The sequence below is a fragment of the Balaenoptera borealis genome, assembly GCF_965194805.1.
Source record: "Balaenoptera borealis genome assembly, chromosome: 4".
NCBI classification, from domain to species: domain Eukaryota; kingdom Metazoa; phylum Chordata; class Mammalia; order Artiodactyla; family Balaenopteridae; genus Balaenoptera; species Balaenoptera borealis.
The window spans coordinates 138219227-138239306 of NC_138861.1; the positions used below are offsets into that span (position 1 = coordinate 138219227).

General features: G+C 34.9%; 1 long non-coding RNA gene across 1 annotated transcript in view; it reads right to left on the minus strand.

Moving 5' to 3' along the window:
• Positions 1-1968: 1968 nt before the first annotated feature.
• The window catches only part of LOC309627657, a 60457-nt gene continuing 42345 nt past the window's right edge, over positions 1969-20080 (minus strand). Inside the window, exon 2 of the long non-coding RNA XR_014243902.1 lies at positions 1969-2135. This is a non-coding gene — a long non-coding RNA (uncharacterized lncRNA). The remainder of the gene's footprint in view (positions 2136-20080) is intronic.

Genomic DNA, 20080 nt, shown 5'->3' on the forward strand with positions numbered 1-20080 from the left:
ACTTATTTTAAGATTTAAAAAGTATATTGAATTTAATAAGGTGTTCATTAATTTGTCCCATCTGCCTACTTTTCATTTCTTTCTTTTTACATACATTTGACATTTTAATTATGTTCAGTGAAGAAAGTTCATATTATCGGTATGGATCATAGTGTATCTACATTGTAAATGACATTTAAAAAGTAACTATTTTGTTTGGACATGCGGACCTATAAACTCCAAGTTAGGTTCCTAATAGTCACTCAGTATTTATACTACATATAATTTGGTATTTTTTTTCAAATTTAAAATAAATTTACTTTTATAGGGTAAAATAGCTTTGAATAGGCTATTAATCTGAAGTCATGACTGATTTTGATTGCGCCTACCAAGAAGCAAAGTTCCCGTTACCTTGATTGCTGTATTTTGCCAAACATCTTTTTTCAACCCGTTCTTTTATATATGAAAATGATATGATTTACCCACTTGAGTAGAAAAGCTTCAAGGTATTTTTACATTTTTAGTAATGAATTTACAATAAGCATCCAACCTCCCACACCGAGACCCCTGGTGATCAATTGAATGCATTTACTGGATCACCAGCTGAGATTACAAGGTGTAATCTGTGGCTGGGGATCGGAGATTACTCTGTGTAAATTTAATTTACCCTTGTGGGGATCAAAAGCTCATTAATACTCCATTCTTTCCAACTGAGCTAAAAGGCTGAAGCAATTAGTATTTGAAAAAATATTTTCTTTCTTTAATTTATTTTTTCAGTTTGTAATCTGCATTGGTTCCATTTTAAGTACTGATAGGATGTATTTTAAAATCATGGACTGTATCTTAGGTCTTGTTGTTATTGTTGTTTTGGATTACTATTCCCTAACAATTTTTATTCTCTAACAATTTGTACAGCAACTTAAACAACAACAACAAAAAGATAGCATCTAGATGTTCATTTCATCTGCTTTCCAAATGAAGTGACCAATCACCTTCAAGAGATCTAGATTATTCCTGCAAGGAAAAAGAAGTGAGAAAACACTTTTAATCATTAACACAAGAGACTTTGCTACTTTTCAGTGGTGAAGACACTGTGTACTAGCCTCTTTAGCCTGAAGGCAGTTTATTAGTTACACAGATTTGTTGGAAATGGGGCTTCTGGCAGTGTTTAGCATGACTAGTGAATGAATAAGCACAGTTTTTGTATACTTCGTCTAAGACATTACCTTATTCTTATCAATTATTATATGCAAGTAAGTCTGTGTGATTATACAGCTTCTTTTATATCCACATGTTATTCATAAAGAAAATATTTATGAAGAGAAAGAGATGATAAGTGTTGGTGGAAAACAACCAAAGATTTTTGTTTTGTTTTAAGACTGACATAATTTGAAATTATGATATATGACTAAGTCTCTTCATTATAATAGCATGTTGACAAATGATACTGTGAATGGATAATCTGTAATAATACAAACCAGAGATTAGGGAGAATTTCATATAATAAGTTAGAATCATTCTTTCATTAGCATCCCTTCTTGGTAGTACATCTAGTGCTTAGAGGGGTATATTAACTCTTTCAGTCCATTAATGCAACTGTGAGAACTTTCAAGTGATATTGAAAAATACAATAAATAAAATTACAGTGGCGTTAAGGGAGAATGTCTCTGTAAATCCCTTAGTAATACACTTTTTTTTTTTAAAAATAAATTTATTTATTTATTTTTGGCTGTGTTGGGTCTTCGTTTCTGTGCGAGGGCTTTCTCTAGTTGTGGCGAGCGGGGACCACTCTTCATCGCGGTGCGCGGGCCTCTTCACTGTCGCGGCCTCTCTTGTTGCGGAGCACAGGCTCCAGACGCGCAGGCTCAGTAGTTGTGGCTCACGGGCTTAGTTGCTCCGCGGCATGTGGGATCCTCCCAGACCAGGGCTCAAACCCGTGTCCCCTGCACTGGCAGGCAGATTCCCAACCACTGCGCCACCAGGGAAGCCCGTAATACACTTTTAACACTAGTAAAACTGGAATTGAAAAAGATTAACTTGTAATTAGGGCTATTAGAGAGTAAAACTTATCGACTGCTTTTGATATTCCTTTTCTTTTGTGGTGAAGAATTGTAAAACATGTCTTAGGAAAATAACATACAAACTTTTTTTTTTAACTTTTTATTTTTTATTGGAGTATAAATTGATTAACAATGTTTTGTTAGTTTCAGGTGTACAGCAAACTGATTCAGTTATGCATATACATGTATCTGTTCTTTTTCAAATTCTTTTCCCATTTAGGTTGTTACCTAATACTGAGCAGGGTTCCCTGTGCTATACAGTAGGTCCTTGTTGGTTATCTATTTTAAATATAGCAGTGTGTATATAACATATGACCTTTTGTCATCAATTCTTGTTTCAGTGAGAATTTACTTTTTTCCAGCTTTACTGAGATACAGTTGACAAAAAATTGTATTATTTAAAGTGTGTAACATAATGATTTTATATACTTATTATATATTGTGAAAGGATCCCCCACCCCCCATGGAGTAAACACTACCACAACCTCACGTGTTTACCTTTTTTTTTTTAAATGAGAACATTTAAGTTCTTCTAGCAAATTTCAGTTATACAATACAGTGTTATCAACTATAGTCACATTAGATCCTCAGACTTTATCTTATAGATGAAAGTTTGTACCCTTTTAACAACCTCTTCCTATTTTCCCCACCTACCAGCTGCTGGCAACCAATTTTCCTGTCTGGTTTTTTTTGGGGGGGAGGTTATTTATTTATTTAATTTATTTATTTATGGCTGTGTTGGGTCTTCGTTTCTGTGCGAGGGCTTTCTCTAGTTGCGGCAAGTGGGGGCCACTCTTCATCGCGGTGCGTGGGCCTCTCATTATCGCGGCCTGTCTTGTTGCGGAGCACAGGCTCCAGACGTGCAGGCTCAGTGATTGTGGCTCACGGGCCTAGTTGCTCCGTGGCATGTGGGATCTTCCCAGACCAGGGCTCGAACCCGTGTCCCCTGCATTGGCAGGCAGATTCTCAACCACTGCGCCACCAGGGAAACCCCTTTCCTGTCTGTTTTGATGAGTTTGACTTTTTTTTTTTTTTACGATTCCACACATAAGTGATACCATGCAGAATTTGTCTTTCTCTGGTTTATATCACTCAGCATAACGCCCTCCATTTTCATCTGTGTTGTTATAAATGACAAGATTTCCTTCTTTCTAAGGTGGAAAAATATCGCGTAGTATATACAGGCAGCTCTCTTCACTTTATTGTGCTTTGCAGATATTGCATTTTTTGCACACTGAAGGTTTGTGACAACCCTGTGTTGAGCAAGTCTATCGGTGTCATTTTTCCAACAGCATTTGCTCACTTTTTGTCTCTGTGTCACATTTTGGTAATTCTTGCAATATTTCAAACTTCATTATTATTATTATTATTATTATTTTTTTTTTATAAATTTATTTATTTATTTTTAGCTGTGTTGGGTCTTCGTTTCTGTGCGAGGGCTTTCTCCAGTTGCGGCGAGCAGGGGCCACTCTCCATCGCGGTGCGCGGGCCTCTCACTATCGCGGCCTCTCTTGCTGCGGAGCACAGGCTCCAGACGCGCAGGCTCAGTAGCTGTGGCTCACGGGCCGAGTTGCTCCGCGGCACGTGGGATCCTCCCAGACCAGGGCTCGAACCCGCGTCCCCTGCATTGGCAGGTAGACTCTCAACCACTGCGCCACCAGGGAAGCCCTCTTCATTATTTTTATATATTTTATGGTGATCTGTGATCAGTGATCTTGGATGTTATTATTGTAATTGTTTAGGGGTACCAGGAATCCTGCCCCTATAAGACGGCAAACTTGGGATTTCCCTGGTGGCACAGTGGTTAAGAATCCGCCTGCCAATGCAGGGGACACGGGTTCGAGCCCTGGTCCGGGAGGATCCCACATGCCGCGGAGCAACTAAGCCCGCGCACCACAGCTACTGAGCCCGCCTGCCACAACTGCTGAAGCCCGTGCACCTAGAGCCTGTGCTCCGCAACAAGAGAAGCCACCGCAATGAGAAGCCTGCACACCGCAATGAAGAGCAGACCCCGCTCGCCGCAACTAGAGAAAGCCCGTGCACAGCAACAAAGACCCAGCAGAGCCAAAAATAAATAAAATAAAATAAATAAATTTATTAAAAAAAAAAAAGATGGCAAACTTAATGGATAAATGTTGCACATGTTCTGACTGCTCATTCATTGACCCATTAGTCATTCCCCTGTCTCTCTTTGTCTCCTTGGGTCTCCCTCTTGCCTGATACACAGCAGTTGACAGATACTTAGGTTGTTTCCATGCCCTGTCTATTGTGAATAATGCTACTGTGAACATGAGAGTACAGAAATTTTTTTGAGATAATTTTTTTTGATATATACCCAGAAGTAGGATTACTGGATGATATAGTAGTTCTATTTGTAGTTTCTTGAACACCCCATACTTTTTTTCCATGATGGCTGTACCAATTTACAATCTCGTCAGCATTTGTTGTCTCTTTTTTATAATAGACATCCTAACAGTTGTGAGGTGATAACTCATTGTGGTTTTGATTTGCATTCCCCTGATGATTAGTGACATTGACCACCTTTTCATGTACCTGTTGGTCATTTGTATGATTTCTTTGGAAAAATATCTATTTAGGTCCATTGCTCATTTTTTAAAAACTTAGTTATTTGTTTTTCTGTTGTTAAGTTGTATGAGTTCCTTGTATGTTTTGGATAATAATCCCTTACTGGATGTGTAATTTACAAATATTTTCTCCCATTCCATAGGTTGCCTTTTTGTTTTGTTGATGGTTTCTTTTGCTGAATAGAAGCTTTTAAGTTTGATGTAGTCTCACTTGCTTATTTTTGCTGTTGTTGTCTTTGCTTTTGGTGTCAAATTTTAAAAATTATTACAAGACCAATGTCAAGGAGCTTACCCTCTATGTTTCTTCTAGGAGTTTTACAGTTTCAGGTCTTATGTTCAAGTTTTTAATCCATTTTTAGTTAATTTTAGTGTACGGTGTAAGTTAAGGGTTCAGTTTCATTAGTTTGCATTTAGCTATTCAGTATCACCAACACCATTTACTGCAGAGACTATCCTTCACCCATTGCATATTCTTGGCTCCTGTGTTGAAAATTAATTAGCCATATATGTGTGGGTTTATTTCTGGGCTCTCTATTTTGTCCCATTGATCTATGTGACAGATTTTATGCCAATATCATACTCTTTTGATTACTATAGCTTTGTAATATATCTTGAAATCAGGAAGTGTGATGCATCCAGCTTTGTTCTTTTTTCTCAAGATTGGCTATTTAGGGTCTTTTGTGGTTCCATACAAATTTTAGGATTTTTTTTTCTGTTTCTGTGAAAAGTATCATTGTACTTTTTATAGGAATGTCATTGAATCTGTAGATTGCTTTGGATAGTGTGGACATTTTAACAATGTTAATTTTTCAACCCATGAATCTGTGTCATAAAGAGATTAAGTAACTTGAAAACAGTCATACAACTATTAGGTGGTAGAGTGGGAATCTGATCCTGGCCACAAGGGTGCCAGATCCCTTGCTCTTAAATCACTCTCCTGTCCCTTTTTGTAAATGGAAAATAACAGAAAGGCAACATGCAAAGACTTGAGAAGATCAGAAGAGCCGAGTGGGGTATTTCAGAAATCGAAGTTATAAAGCAGAAAGTAAACTTTCTTACAACGGAAGTCTCTGACCAAGGGAAAAACTGCTGACCATATAATTGAAAAAGGTGTAGATGGCCTTAAGTTTTAAGAACTTGAGATAATTAATTAAATTGGGGGCAAACTAGTGACACCATGAAGATGCTTTGCTCCTTCAGAAAAGTTGCAAAGACCTAAACTAAGTTTATTTTCATTCTGTTAGGAAGCAACCTTCAGAGATGACTGACTACATCCTGCCTTGCTCTAAGATAACTTGAATTCATGTCTCTCTGTATAAGACAACCTTATTCCTCCTTCCTTCATCTCCTTTATTCAAATATCCAGGGAGACATACAATAACCCCCATCTCTTCCTATTGTGCCCCATGTTTTCAAAATATTAGGTTGGGAATCTCACTGATGTCAAGTCTATCCTAATTCTGCTCTAAAATAAAATTAAATTGTTAGGCAATTGGAAAAGCTGTGATTTAGCCACAGCTCTGTGGCACTATTTAGAAGAAATTTTATAGCTACAGTTTATTGAAGCTGGACATTGATCTAAATGCCTTACAGGCAGTCTCATTTACTTCTAACAATAAGCTAATTTATAAAGTAAATACCACTATATGCCCATTTTTGAGATGAGAAAATGGATATTTTGGAAGATTAAGTTATTTGCCCAAAGTTATACAACTAGTTATTGGCAGCATCGAAATTAAAGTATTATAAACTCTGCTTTGTAATAATGACTGACATCAAATTTATATTTTTTTCTTTACAAACTGTATTTACCAAAATGTAATCTACGTATTTTTACTGCAGAAACTTGACTGTAGACTTATTTTAATGCTGGAGCATTAAGTCTGAGAATTTGAATGTTTTAGATAAAAATATGTAGCATATGTATAGTTTTTACATGAAGGAAGTAGAAGTTAACTGTGATCCACATAAAAATATATAAAATAAAATTTTAATCTGATTATTTGGAATAATTTTCTGCTACTTATCTTCTCATACTTCCCCTTTGAATAAAGTAGAATATATGCATAATATAGAGAAGAAAATATTTTTTAAAACTAGGAAATATTTTATATTAATTTATCTGAAATAGTTACATTTTACATTTTCACCACTTATTAGACTTCGAATAAAATGACAGATATTTGAAGTCAGAAATTTCACAATACCTACACATAGTAAGTACGCGATAAATACCTGCTAATTGATCAATTCATCACAGATGGTCAATTAGAGTAAACCTTGTGTGCCAAGGGATTACCCAAGGAATTCTAGAAATCAGTTAATATTTTTATTTAGTGCACAAGACAAAGCTTTATTTTGTGTTACCAAATCATTATACCTTGGGTTACTTATTATGCGAATCATTAGGGTTGCAAAGATGAAAAAGATACAAGAATCTCAAAATATAGCAGGAGATACAAGGCAGCAAATCATATCACCAAGGTACCTATGTAGTTCAAAGGGATGATCTTGAAGGCAGTGCCTAAGTCTCTAATGCAAAGAACGACATGAAAAGCCTCATAGAAGAGGTAATGCTTTACCAAATTCCTACTCAACCCGAAAACTAAACTGGTTTTGAGGTTGAGTAGGAATTTGGCAAGGCCATCTACGATTGAAGGTTATATAGTTGATTACTGTATGTGGAAAGTTATGTTGGGGGCTGAAACATGGTGGTAGGTGGAATCATGAACTCTCAAGATATCCAGATCCTAGATCCTGGAACCTGTGAATGATACCTTATAGAGCAAAAGGGACTCTGCAAATGAGTCCCTAAAGATCTTGAGATGGGGGAAATTAGTCTGGATTATCCTGGTGAGCCTACATGTGATCACCAGTGTCCTGATAAAAGGGAGGCAGAGGGAGATTTGACTACAAAAGAGGAGAAGGTGATGTGATGATGAAAGCAGAGATTGGAAGATGTGGTTTTTAAAATAATTTTAATTAATTAATTAATTAATTTTTTTGGCTGTGTTGGGTCTTCATTGCTGTGTGCAGGCTTTTCTCTCTAGTTGTGGCGAGCGGGGGCTACTCTTCATTGCGGTGAGCGGGCTTCTCGTTGCAGAGCACGGGCTCTAGGCGCGCGGGCTTCAGTAGTTGCAGCACGGGGCTCAGTAGTTGTGGCTGGCGGACTCTAGAGCACAGGCTCAGTAGCTGTGGTGCACAGGCTTAGTTGCTCCGCAGCATGTGGGATCTTCCTGGACCAGGGCTCGAACCCATGTCCCCTGCATTGGCAGGTGGATTCTTAACCACTGCGCCACCAGGGAAGTCCCCTGGAAGATGTGTTTTGAAGGTGGAGAAGGAGCACAAGCCCAGGAATATAGTCCACTAGAAGCTGAAAAAGGCAATTGGATTTTCCTCTCAATGCCTCCAAAAGGAACCAGCCCTGCTGATAATTTGACGTTAGCCTGTGTATCTGATGATTTCAGACTTATGACTTCGAGAACTATAAAATAATGAATTTGTGGGGTTTTTTATACCCGTAAATTTGTGGTAATTTGTTATAGTAGCAATGTATAAGGTCTTACCCGGAAAAACTTCAATAATAATGTAACTGTTTATTTCTAAGATTCTAATGAATCATATGCTTAGATTTGAATTTCAAAAATATAGCTTTATCATCAAGTCAGAAAAATAAAATAGTGAGTGAGAATTGGTAAGAGGACCAGTGAGGAAGAGACTAGATTACACATAGGAAAAGCTTGTCTTGTGTGGGAGCAATAAATAAAGACATACCCAAAGATATTTTGGATCCAGAATCAACAGTCTCTGATTGGATTATTGGGGTGTTGGAGCCAAAGACAACTCTGAGATTTATAACTTGGTTAGCTGAGTCATGAGTTAACTGAGCTAGGACATACATGTGTAGGAACAGGTATACAGTTTTAAATATATTTAGCTTTAGGTTCCTGTTGAACATCTGAGTGGAGATTGATATTTAAAAGTGAAAGTGGCATGCAGTAGAGATGCCAGTGTGCCAGTATGGAGGTTTGGAGATAAGCCACCTGAGGTCTTTGGGAATAGCAAGCTCCCAGAGAGCCTGGAAGGATAGGAAAGAGTTCCAGTTCCAGAATCCTAGGAAACATAAACACTGAAAACTCTGCATATGGAAGAAGATCCAATCAGAGAGACTGGAAAAAAAAAAAAAAAAAAGAAAGAAAGAAATCTAAAGGGAAAGAGCATCAAGAAATGGTGCTGTTGAATCCAAAGGAAGAATTTTATAGAGATCTGTCCTCTCTTGCATACCAGAAAGAGAGATAATAGAGATAGTTGATTGAAAAGCAGTGGTGACATTCTGGATGAGATAATAATTCAGGAATCCGTAAATGTTTTTACCCCAAGATTTGAGTTAATGGGATTAAAAAATAGGATATAATGGAAATATGTACATCAAAAAGGATATGAACTTGCAGGAATCTATGAAATGTTTCATATGTCTGCCCTTTTGTACTTTAGGGTACTTATTCTAAATTTTATGTTCTTATAATGATACAATAGTAAGTACATTTAAACCTGCCCCTCAATTATTATGAGGCTTAAAAATAACTGTGTTAACTCCTTGGGATTTAAAAAAGATTCTCAGCCATTTGGGTTCATAGTATTCATGCATATTGGTGGGATGTCCTGTCTACTTCTTATAAATAAAATGCTATTATGGTTTTTGGTTAGAGGCTAGGAATTTTCACTCTCTGGAAAGTGAAATGTGAAGAGATGAAACACATTTATATGCAGTAGAAACAAGGATACCAGTTGATCTGTGAAATGTGAAGTTTCCGATGCAATCATGAAGAAAAAGACATTTAGAAAGGAAAATATTATCTACCTTTGAGTGCCCTTTTAACTTGGTCACAGTGTCACTGTGACCACTACTCTTAAGTAGTAAGATTATGAATCTCCATTTGAATAAAAATAAATAGCCAGACTCAAGTTTGTATGAAACCAGAAGGCATTCTAAAATTCATATTTTCCTGCTTCATATTTTATAGATAAAGAGATTCTTTGATTTGATCAAAAGGCTACAAAAAAGACTTTTCCCTAAGTTTTATTCACATATAAAATTTAATTTCAGTGGACCCTGCATTTGAGCTAAAGATAGTCTTTCTTACTAACCATAAGTCACTCTGACTTGAGCTGTTATAAAATATTAAATCAATTTAAATTAATCTCCTCTAAGGGTATAAAAATGGGATTCTTTTCACATTTTTAACGTATTTATCACACCAAGTTTTATATATCCATGTATAATGGACTCGGATCTTGTTTCCAATATTAAATCATGGAGTTCTGAAGAGGCTAACATTTCTCAACACTGTTTCCTCTCCTCACCAATGATTTGGGCAGTAGCAGCCTTGGATTCATTTAGGGATATATGTTGATTCTCTTGGAGATTTCACTAATTTTTCCATCAAGGCCAAGTCACTGGTTATATGACTCCAGTAAGTGTCTCCTTCCTTAAGATATTCAAATATACTGTTTACTGATTTAGAGAATATTGATGGCTCCAATAGAGTGGGTGGTGAATGAAGAGCATCTCTCTTTGGCTTCCAAGAAAGTTTCATAAAAATTTTTGGTTTCCTTCTCTGACTCCCTCTCTGGTGAGATGATACACTCTGGTGATGGTTCTGTCTCTGCCTATGATGGGGACTGTTTGTGCTGGTTTGTTATGATGGCTGCTCTAATCTGGTGTTATAGATTCTCTTCAAATCCAGGATTTGCCGGTAAATACTCAGGTAAATTTGGGGCAAAAATTATATTTTGTGAACATCAGTTTTATCATTTGTAAATGGGGACAGTATTACTTAGGTATGAGTACTTTGGAGGTTTATGAAACATAGTGAAAATAAAGTTCTTAACACAGTGCCTAAGTCACAGCAGGCATTTAATAAGTAAGAGCTATTCAAATTATATAATGATATGTATCTTATGTGTGTTATTATATAAAAATTATGCATTACTACTGATTTATGGAATTATAGACTTGACAGTTTGATCATGGAGGAAGCCTCCTATATTTCTCACTATGATATTTTTTAATCTTCTAAGCCCAGTGCCTGGCAATTCTGCAGACAAAAACATAGTAAAGGCTATTACGATTAGATCAGTTGACTATTTTGATTCTACTTTCATAGCATTAATATAGTATTCAGATATACCACTTTATTTAATGCAGACCTTGGGAATGATTGCTGCAGTTAAAAAAAGAAAAAGGCAACTAAGATATATACTGACATCTTTCGGTTCATAAATCATAGGCTGAAGTCTACAGATAATTGAGTACAGTCCATGTGCTAGAAGAGGTTGCAGGCACTAATATCATGCTAAGTGTTTGATAAATGAAGTCAACATCACTTGAAATTAAAATCCTTTTAATGTAATAGTAGACTGGCCCACCATGGTTAACGGTTACTAAGGAAATTGACAACCTGAACCTGTGAAAGAGAAGAAAATATTATTGAGCACTTATAATGAGCTATGTATTTTCATGTATAGTATCTCAATTATTAAAAACTCTTGTATGATTTTTATACATTATTAGATGAGGTAACAGAAAATCATAGAGGTTAATGAACTTTTCCAAAATTGGACACGTAAGTGAATAGTGTAGCTGGAATTCTTCCTAATATAATATTTCAAGTTGTAGACATTAAAAAATTAACATAAGCAAGCTAAAAACATGAATTGGTTATTCTTTCTATACATAAAACACCTGTGGCCAGTTCATGACTGTCAGAAAATAGAATCAAATAGTTGGATATTAGAAATAGAAGGTGTTTTGGGGGGAGAGGTATAATCTCTCAAATCTCTTTTCTTTTTCTTCTTTTTTGTGACTTATTTTTAAGGAATTAAGAAATAGGACTTTAAGATGCTTATCAGATTTCTAAATGAAATCTCATGTCTCAAGAAAGAACAAGGCCTTAGAAATTATAAAATGCGTTATTAAATGTAAATCCATCCTAATTAGTAGTCTAACAAAATTATGCTCCTAATTTTGGATATTCTGAGTGAATGATTAAATTTTTCTTGGCATTAAATAGTCAATTTAGAGGTTTATGTTCCAAGACACAAACTTTTAGTTTCAATTCTTCCACTAACTCCAACTTGGTGAATTAGGACATTTTTATCACTACTGCCACGGCTTCTTTATTGATAAAATGTTAATAATAATGTCCTACTTCACCAAAAGAATAAATTCATAAAATATAGTAAAAATTATTTTGACCATTAAGATTATAAAAAGGAAAGTTTGAGGTGTTAATATAATCTAAGCCTGCTGAATTTCAAATTTTATGAAACTTTTTTATTGAAAAACTGTTGTGGATAATGTAAAGTATTTCACTGAAGCAGTAATGTCATTTTAATATTCAGTGGTGGTATTAGAAGACTTAACACTGTCTAACCACAGTTTCTTGTTCCGTAAAAGGATGAGCATCTTTCTTTTATTTATTTGTACTCTTTTAAAAAACACTACTCACAAGTTGAATTGTTTTAAGGCTAGGGAAGAAAAATCCTAATGGAAAAGTAAAATCTCAACGTCTTGGCCTGAAACCACATAACACTGTTTTTCAGATGGGAAAAAAGGAAGAGCAAAAAATGTGATGAACCCTTAATACTATAAGCTCCTCTAACTGAGATGTGGTGGTAATTGCTTTTTATTTTTTTGTAACATCTCCTGGAAATGGTAATGCTTTCAAGTGAGGATCAAAGAGAATGACCTACATAAGAAATAGATTGCAACATGTAGTTACATTTTTCATCCTTTGTAATATGCTTCTTGCATCTATACTTCTAAGAAGAATCAGAGCATAATTCTCATCATTTTTTAAAATGAGTTGTCACTAAGGTCAGATAGGATACTGGGAAACCAGGAAAAAAATATGATTTGGACCAAGGTGTTAATGCCAACAGATGGTTCACTAGATGGATCAGTCTTCACAAACCAGCCTTGTATATTTAAAGAAAATAAGACCAAATATTCAGAAAAAAATATTTTTTTTTCTGAATTTTGTATAGATATAATGTATATTTTGTATATATGTATATATTATGTATATATATTCCTGAATTTTGTGTCTATATGTGTATATGTACATATATACACACACAGATATGTTATCTGTGTCTGATGCAGTGTATGGGATCAGAAATACTTAAAAGATTAACTGAAAACAAAGTGATACTGTTTTTAAGCTTAAAAACAAACAAGTTTAATTCACAGATTCAGTTGTTGTTTTTCCAGTTAGGCAGTGTACCTCACAATATATTGTTACTGGTAATTTTTTGCGAGGAAAGATACCTCTTGCTAACTCATCGTGACGCCAAAGTTATGTGATTAGTGTTATGCTCCCTAATGTACAAATTTTCCTAGAGAAGTAGCACCTTAAGATATCATGAGCTAAAGTAATGCATCAAATATTTTCAATGATAAAAGTTGCCAGAGGAGACCAGAGTTTTATGGAAAGTTTCAGTGTTTAGGAATTGGTGGAGAAGGAATTCAGCGGTACCAGGAAAAAGGCAAACCACTTAATTCATGAATTTTCCCAAGGGCTCCTTTCTTCCACCGATAAATTAAAAGATAACTGACACTATAATGTTCCTTAAAAAATGATATGGTCATCTTCTGATATCATTTGTAAATGTCCTTGATAGCAGAAGAAGGTGAAAAACTATTTAGAAATTGCCCAGGTGGGATGAGTACATTGAAAATAGTCACATTTGTTTTGATTGAAAATGATTCTTATCCTATCAAGATATCCAAAGTGGTGTTCTATAGTTATAGCGTCACCCTTCCTTCAAAAGGTAAAATTAATTTCTGCTTAGAGTCTAGATGTAGGCTTCCAAAGCCATTTCAAGGGAGGCCAGAATGAGCTGTTGGATGTCTGCCAACACGCACTTAACAATTTTGGGACATGCATAGAGGGCTGAAAGGATCCAAAAGGAAATAGAAATGGATTAGTCAATATGCCTGTAAGAAAAGGAAATTCTTCAATAAAGAGATAGCTGCATTTTCTTTTACATAACAGATGTATCTAGTCCACTGAGAGTTTGGTATATATTTCTTGAATATCTGTGTATTGAATCTTATTTGTCTTAAAATCATGATAAAATTTGATATGTATTTCTGGTAAAAAAAATATTGTTTCCAAGAAATCAACCTTGAACAACAAACCACTTAAGTAACTTAATGAAATGCCCATCTGATAGGAGAACAGTGTTCAGATAAAACACATTATATATCAACTATTTTAAAAAATTATTTTCAGTTGGAACTAGTCTTGAATTTTAAAGGGAAACTGACCACCTCACAGAGTAGAACGTCCTGAATTGAAGCCCTTCAGCTTCTATTAAAACGTCCTGCTAATATGCTACTATAATAAATTCTGTTCAGGCTTGCACCTTAGTGAAAGTGATACTTTTAGAAATGAAGGAATCAGTTCTGACTAAATGCAGGAGATAATAAAAATATACCATTTTCCCAAATTGAAAATGTCTAAGCAAATGTGAAAATGTTCTTCACATTTACAGAAATTATCTATTAAAGAACCTGAAAATTCTTCATTCATATAATACATAGTGCAAAAGTTCCTAGGCTTATTTTTTCAACCTAAAAAAGAAAAACTAAAAGAAAAAAATTACCAAAAATAAAATAAAGGGATGCTCAATACATATGGATTGACTAACTTATTAATTTTTAAATGTATTAATATTCATGAATTTAATATTATGAACACTCTAAAGAATTTCTGTAGTGTATGGTATATATAAATGCTTACTTTAATTAAAATACTCCCGGAAGTTTTCAGTGATAAAACCTGTCAAATATAAATAAGTGTTAGAATTTCTGTGTATGCCTTTTGTACTCGTAGGACTTATTTCACCTGAAGATTCTTTTATTTGAAGGGTGTTTAGTTTGTATCTGAAACAAATTGAAATTTTAAAATTGAGACAAGTATATAGATTTTCTGTGTTGGTTTTTTGATGTTTCATGTTTTCAATTTAGCCGACAGTGGGAAAGTTTTTCATGTACTATGTTTGCCAGTAAAAAGCACAATATTCTTCATACAGATACCAAAATTTTGGCTAACAAGCTAGAAATCTATAAGTTCCATGAGAAGAGGGGAACAAGCAGTATCCATCCAGTTAAGTAACTCTCTTCAGAAAGGGCTCTACAGATGAAGAAATTACTTTTGGGAATTAGGTTCAGGATTTTGGGAACGATCATGTGTTTGGTGATTCATCCTTATTCCCCTCCTTTAAGAGATAGCTCTGGGAAGAAGAATCTAAGTATCTTTTTGTTTTGTTTTGTTTTTTGACATATCAGGTATTTTCACATACATATACATAGAGGTCATATTTTCCTACAAGTGTAGAAAGCGTATCTGCTTTCTAGATTGTGTATCTGGATTCTAGACCAGGTATTAGGGCTAGAATAGATCTTAGGTATCATGATGTTAACCTCCTCATTTTACAGGGAGAAAACCAAGTCTCATGGATATATGGTTCTATCCAAGATGGCTCCTATTTGTACAGGATACAATGCACACACAAGGAAGGCATTATAGGAAATTCATATTCAGATATGCCACTTAAAAATGCCTGCAGTCCTCTCTTGCTCCTCTGGAAACACTTATTGTGATCCTAAGAATTTAATAGGGTTTTAATTCTAAATTCCATCTCTCCTCCCCCATCTGTCCATCCAGACAGTGGTCACAATTGAAATGGTCTTGAATGGTGAATGATAGTGAATACTTAACAAGTTATTTTAAATTATGGAACTATAATTCCATAAAAGGTTATTATAATAAAACCAGTGACTTATGGCCAGCAGAACCCTTGTATATAATATTATAGTCTCATAATTCAAAACATGCTTGTTATTTGATGTAACATAAGTGTTCAAGAATAAAAGTCTTGTCGTATTCAGTCTGCTCATAAAATTGCCTAAAAGAAGAGATTTTCTTCCTGCCAAGCTGGCATGACTACTTGTTAGTCACTTGGAATATTCAAGTTCACCTTTTCAGCAGATATATCAAGCAGTCTTCCTAGCAGTGAAAGTTTATAGTTTGCTTATTACCTTGAGAACAGTATTAAATGGTGAATGTAAATAATACAGATTCTTCAATGCATATAGAGTAGTATTTAAGAGCACTTGCAATAAAAATGTTTCTAAGAATGCTAATTTAGGCACATAGATGGACACTTTATTTAGTGACCAGAGCCAGGAATCTGAGGACGTCTGTTCTTTCTCCATGACCTCTAAAGACTGAGTTTAAGGTTTTCATTCATAAATAGTAAATATTTTATCAAGTATGTGTTAAGCTTATTTTTCTATTTATTTATAAGTTGGTTTGGCTATTTATTTGCTTTATTTAAGAAAGCTCTGGGTCTGGAGGAAAGAAAATACTGATAAGATTTCTAGTATTGTCTTCATTCAACTCTTTATGTCCAAAATCTGAAAATCTAGAGTTGTCACTAAATAGGCCAAGCTGCAGTTACTCCAACTCACTACTGACTCCAAAGAGTCAGTAGACTCGAGTACTTGAGTAGAAGGAAAGCTGTGGGTATGAAGCTCAGCAGATCATCAGTCAGTCAAGGACCTTGTAATTCAAGGGTCTGGTGGTGAACATTTCAGCATCCATGCTGAATGATAGAAATAGTGCATAAAAGCTTCCATTGTCGCCCAGAACATGATTATATAGAACATTCTATAAAATTGCATTTATCCTGTAGCATATGATATGTGCACATACAGCTTTTTTCATTATTTTTTAAGAAATTATATTTGAGAATACTATGTTAAGATTTTAAAAGAAAAGCATCTAATTTGTTTTCTTTTTTTTCTTTCCTACATGTTCTGCTATATAAATTAGTAACCATTTAGTGTTAATATTAATCTAATGGAGTTGGTAATTTATGTACATGCATTTAACTTTTGTGTCATCATGATCAAAGCAAAAAACTTTAATCTGTATTATGTAGATAGGAGACAAAATCACTAAGATATTAACATTTGTGATCCATCACTATGCATAATTGGAGAGCCCAGTTGAAAATAAAACAAGCATTTAATGTTCGTTCCTGCTTTTGATTTTTAGTATAAAGAAATTTAAAATAAGAATGAAGCACCAAATGCCATATTCATTCTTTTTCCCCTGAAAATTGCATATTCTAGACAATCATTCATAACCTTTTTTCTTCTTAAGTAAGGAACAATGACAGTCTACAAGACATACATTTTAAATGTTTCAGTTTCTTTTATCCCATTGTTTTAAGGAAGGTATCAATGTAACACAGATAGCAAGCTTTCTTTTTTTCTTGTTAACTTTGCCCAACTTTTCAGGTCATTTTTTTTCAATTATTTTTCAACTAGGATTCAATCCTAGTTTAACTCTTGCCATTTCTTCAAATATAAGTATATTTAATACCTTTAATAAAATAAAATTTCTTCAATTTTCTTTCTGAAATATTTTATAAGCTAATCATAGGGTAGTGTGTACGCACACACACACATCCAAGGTTAATAGAAATGGGAAGCACAATAAAGAACATCTTGATCATCCTTCTAATTTGATATATAAAGAAAGTGAACCCCACAGAGATTGAATGAATAGTATATATTTTTGAAGCACTGTTAGATATGAAATTAGAATCCCAATTTCCAGATGTCCCCTTTCCTAGTAAAACTTTGTAAAGATTCCAAAGGCACATAATTGAAATAGCGGTCAGTCAACTGCAATGAATGGAATTATGCCAAAGATTTTAAAGAACCCTCCTGAGTGTTAGAAAATGGTCAGCATCTCTGGCTCTCCATTGAATTATTCTGATACCTTTTTTATGTTGGGTAGCATTAAAAAACACATCAAGGTTTTTTTTAAGGCTCATCATTAAGCCTCTAATACTGCAGCACCTTGTAAAATGCATCCACATGTAAACCCACCATCCATGCATCTAAGGATCTGTAGGCACTTAACTCAAAATTGTAGAGATCATGCCTAATAGCTTACTTGTATGCTCAGCTGGTGCACTGTAGATGTAGGAGTTCTGTGGGTAGTTCTCTAGGAATGTTATGTCTGACTGCCTTTTATCTGAATTTATTATGTCTAGCAGTACCATGCAGAAGTCCATAAAGGAGTAGATAACTACTGCACTTCTGAGGTATAAGGTCTCACGGGGTATCCACCAACTGGGATTTCTCCAGATTTTATTTTGACACAAAATGGCCTCAATTGCTTGGGTCTGGACTCCGAATTGTGGTTGCCTTTGTAGTCTAAAAAGTATTGCAATTTGGTGAACATGTACAAGAGAAGTTTAAGATGGCATTGAATTAAAACGGGATTAATATTAGTATAAAGGTGGTTGAGGGGTGTGGGGCTATAAAGGTCCTTCAGATTTTTCACTTTAACAACCTATTTTCAAGGATGGCAAACCAAGCTGATAAACTTGCCTTTGAACTAAAACCTGGAGAGTTATTACAAGTGTCAGACTGGAAACAGCATTTATTGGCTGCCTCTGAAAATATCAACCTGGTCCTTTTAATGGTAAAAGGGTCGAGTGCACAGAGTTGGTACGTCTTAGAGGTTTTTTTTTTTTTTAAATTAGAGTGTGTGGATCTACTTTGCTGATGAAATACTGAGATTTAAGCAAACTGAAAAATGGCAGGGTTTCCTAGTTTATTACAAAACAATAAATGCATACACATATCAGAGTATTGGACAGGAAGGGTATCATATATTTTTATAATTGTTTGAAGTGCATTGGTATACTGGAGAGCTTATACATACGTGTATTATATTTAATATTAATGGATCTAAATTAAAATAGTATTAAATGATTGAAAGAATCAGTGATACACTTTGCCACTAGTCTCTGGTATAAACCTCATGTTAATCTAAAATTGGTGAGAACTTACATGTCCTGAGACAGAAAGAAGATAATATAGTCAGTGGATTTCAGAAAAGTATCTCATAAAACTTTAATTAAATATATTTTCTGAAGTTGCTTCTTTTAAAAACAGTGTCTTGCAACGCTGTGCAGCAGTGATTGCTGGAAAATTCTTTACCTTCAGTGGAAATTGTATCCCTAGTTCTACCTTACTCTAGGAGTGGCACAAAATGGCTTTGATTGTCCCCTACTAATTACTCTTTTTCAAGTTTGATATCTATTCATCTTTCCACTAAAGGTTAATAGGAAGAAAAAAAATTGACATTTGCAGCTAATTAAGAGGTAATGCCTGACCCAGTGGACACCTGGTTTGGGATTCTGAATTTATAGCTCAGTGGGGAGTCCTAAACTTTAGAATGACCCTGTTAGCTTAGAAAGCAGATCTTATTTAGAACTGCCAATCTGTTACATATTAACATTGTGCTCTTGCTGAGGCTATTTAACTGGAGCCTCTATTCTCTTATCTGTGAAATAGGTTCATCATTATTCATGACAGGTAGTTTTTGAGGTCAAGTGAAATAATGGATGTAAAATTTTAGCAGAGAATCTTACAAAATATGAGCCTGATAAAAGTTAATGACGAATTATTATTTTTATTCTAAAACAGTTGTGTAAAATTCCTGTGAATACAGTTATAGATAAAATCCCATGAAAAATACTACTAACTCTGCTACTAGTTAATTCTACTTTAAAAAAAAATGTTAGTTATCTGCCAAGTGAGATTATACATAAACTACATTGAAGTTACTTTCACTGTTTAAAAGGTAGCATTTAATTGAAGGGAGTTGTATATGGATTGTTATGTGAAAAACCAAGGAGATACAAGTAAGAACATCTTTGTTAATTCAGAGAACCTTCAGGTAGACTGAGGAACTTCATTATTCAATACAGATTCAAATTCTGGTCAAAGACTTGCTGTGTACTATATCTGGAACCATATGAGGTAAGTACTGACTCTTCTAGAGCACAGAAGACTTCAGTTGCTTGTTCAAAGTTATTACATAGCTGTTATGAGTGCAATGAGATTGCAGCTAACTTTAAAACCTGTGTATTCTGGCTGCTGTGGTTGCATTACAGAAAACCCCAAAATTTTAGTAGCTTGAAACAATGATCACATTTATTTTTGCTCACAAGTGTGCAGCTTGGGCATGGCTTTGCAGGTATAGCTTGCCTCTGCTCTACATGATGTCAGATGGGGTGGCTTGAAGACCAGGTCAATTCAGAGTCAGCTGGAACATCTGGAATCAACTGAGGGCTTACTTACTCTTAGGCTTGTTACCTATACTGTGAAGCTTCAAATAGCTGAGGACTTCAGACACGTCTTTTTGTCTCTAGTCATATATAAATGTCTCAGTTTGGATTCACTGATGTAAATGTTGCTGCTCTCCTCCAGAGAATTGCCCTCAGGTGACACTTCACCAATGGCTGTGAGTCAGGGATACAAAATTGCACTCATTGCCTGAAAGTAGATAACGCTGC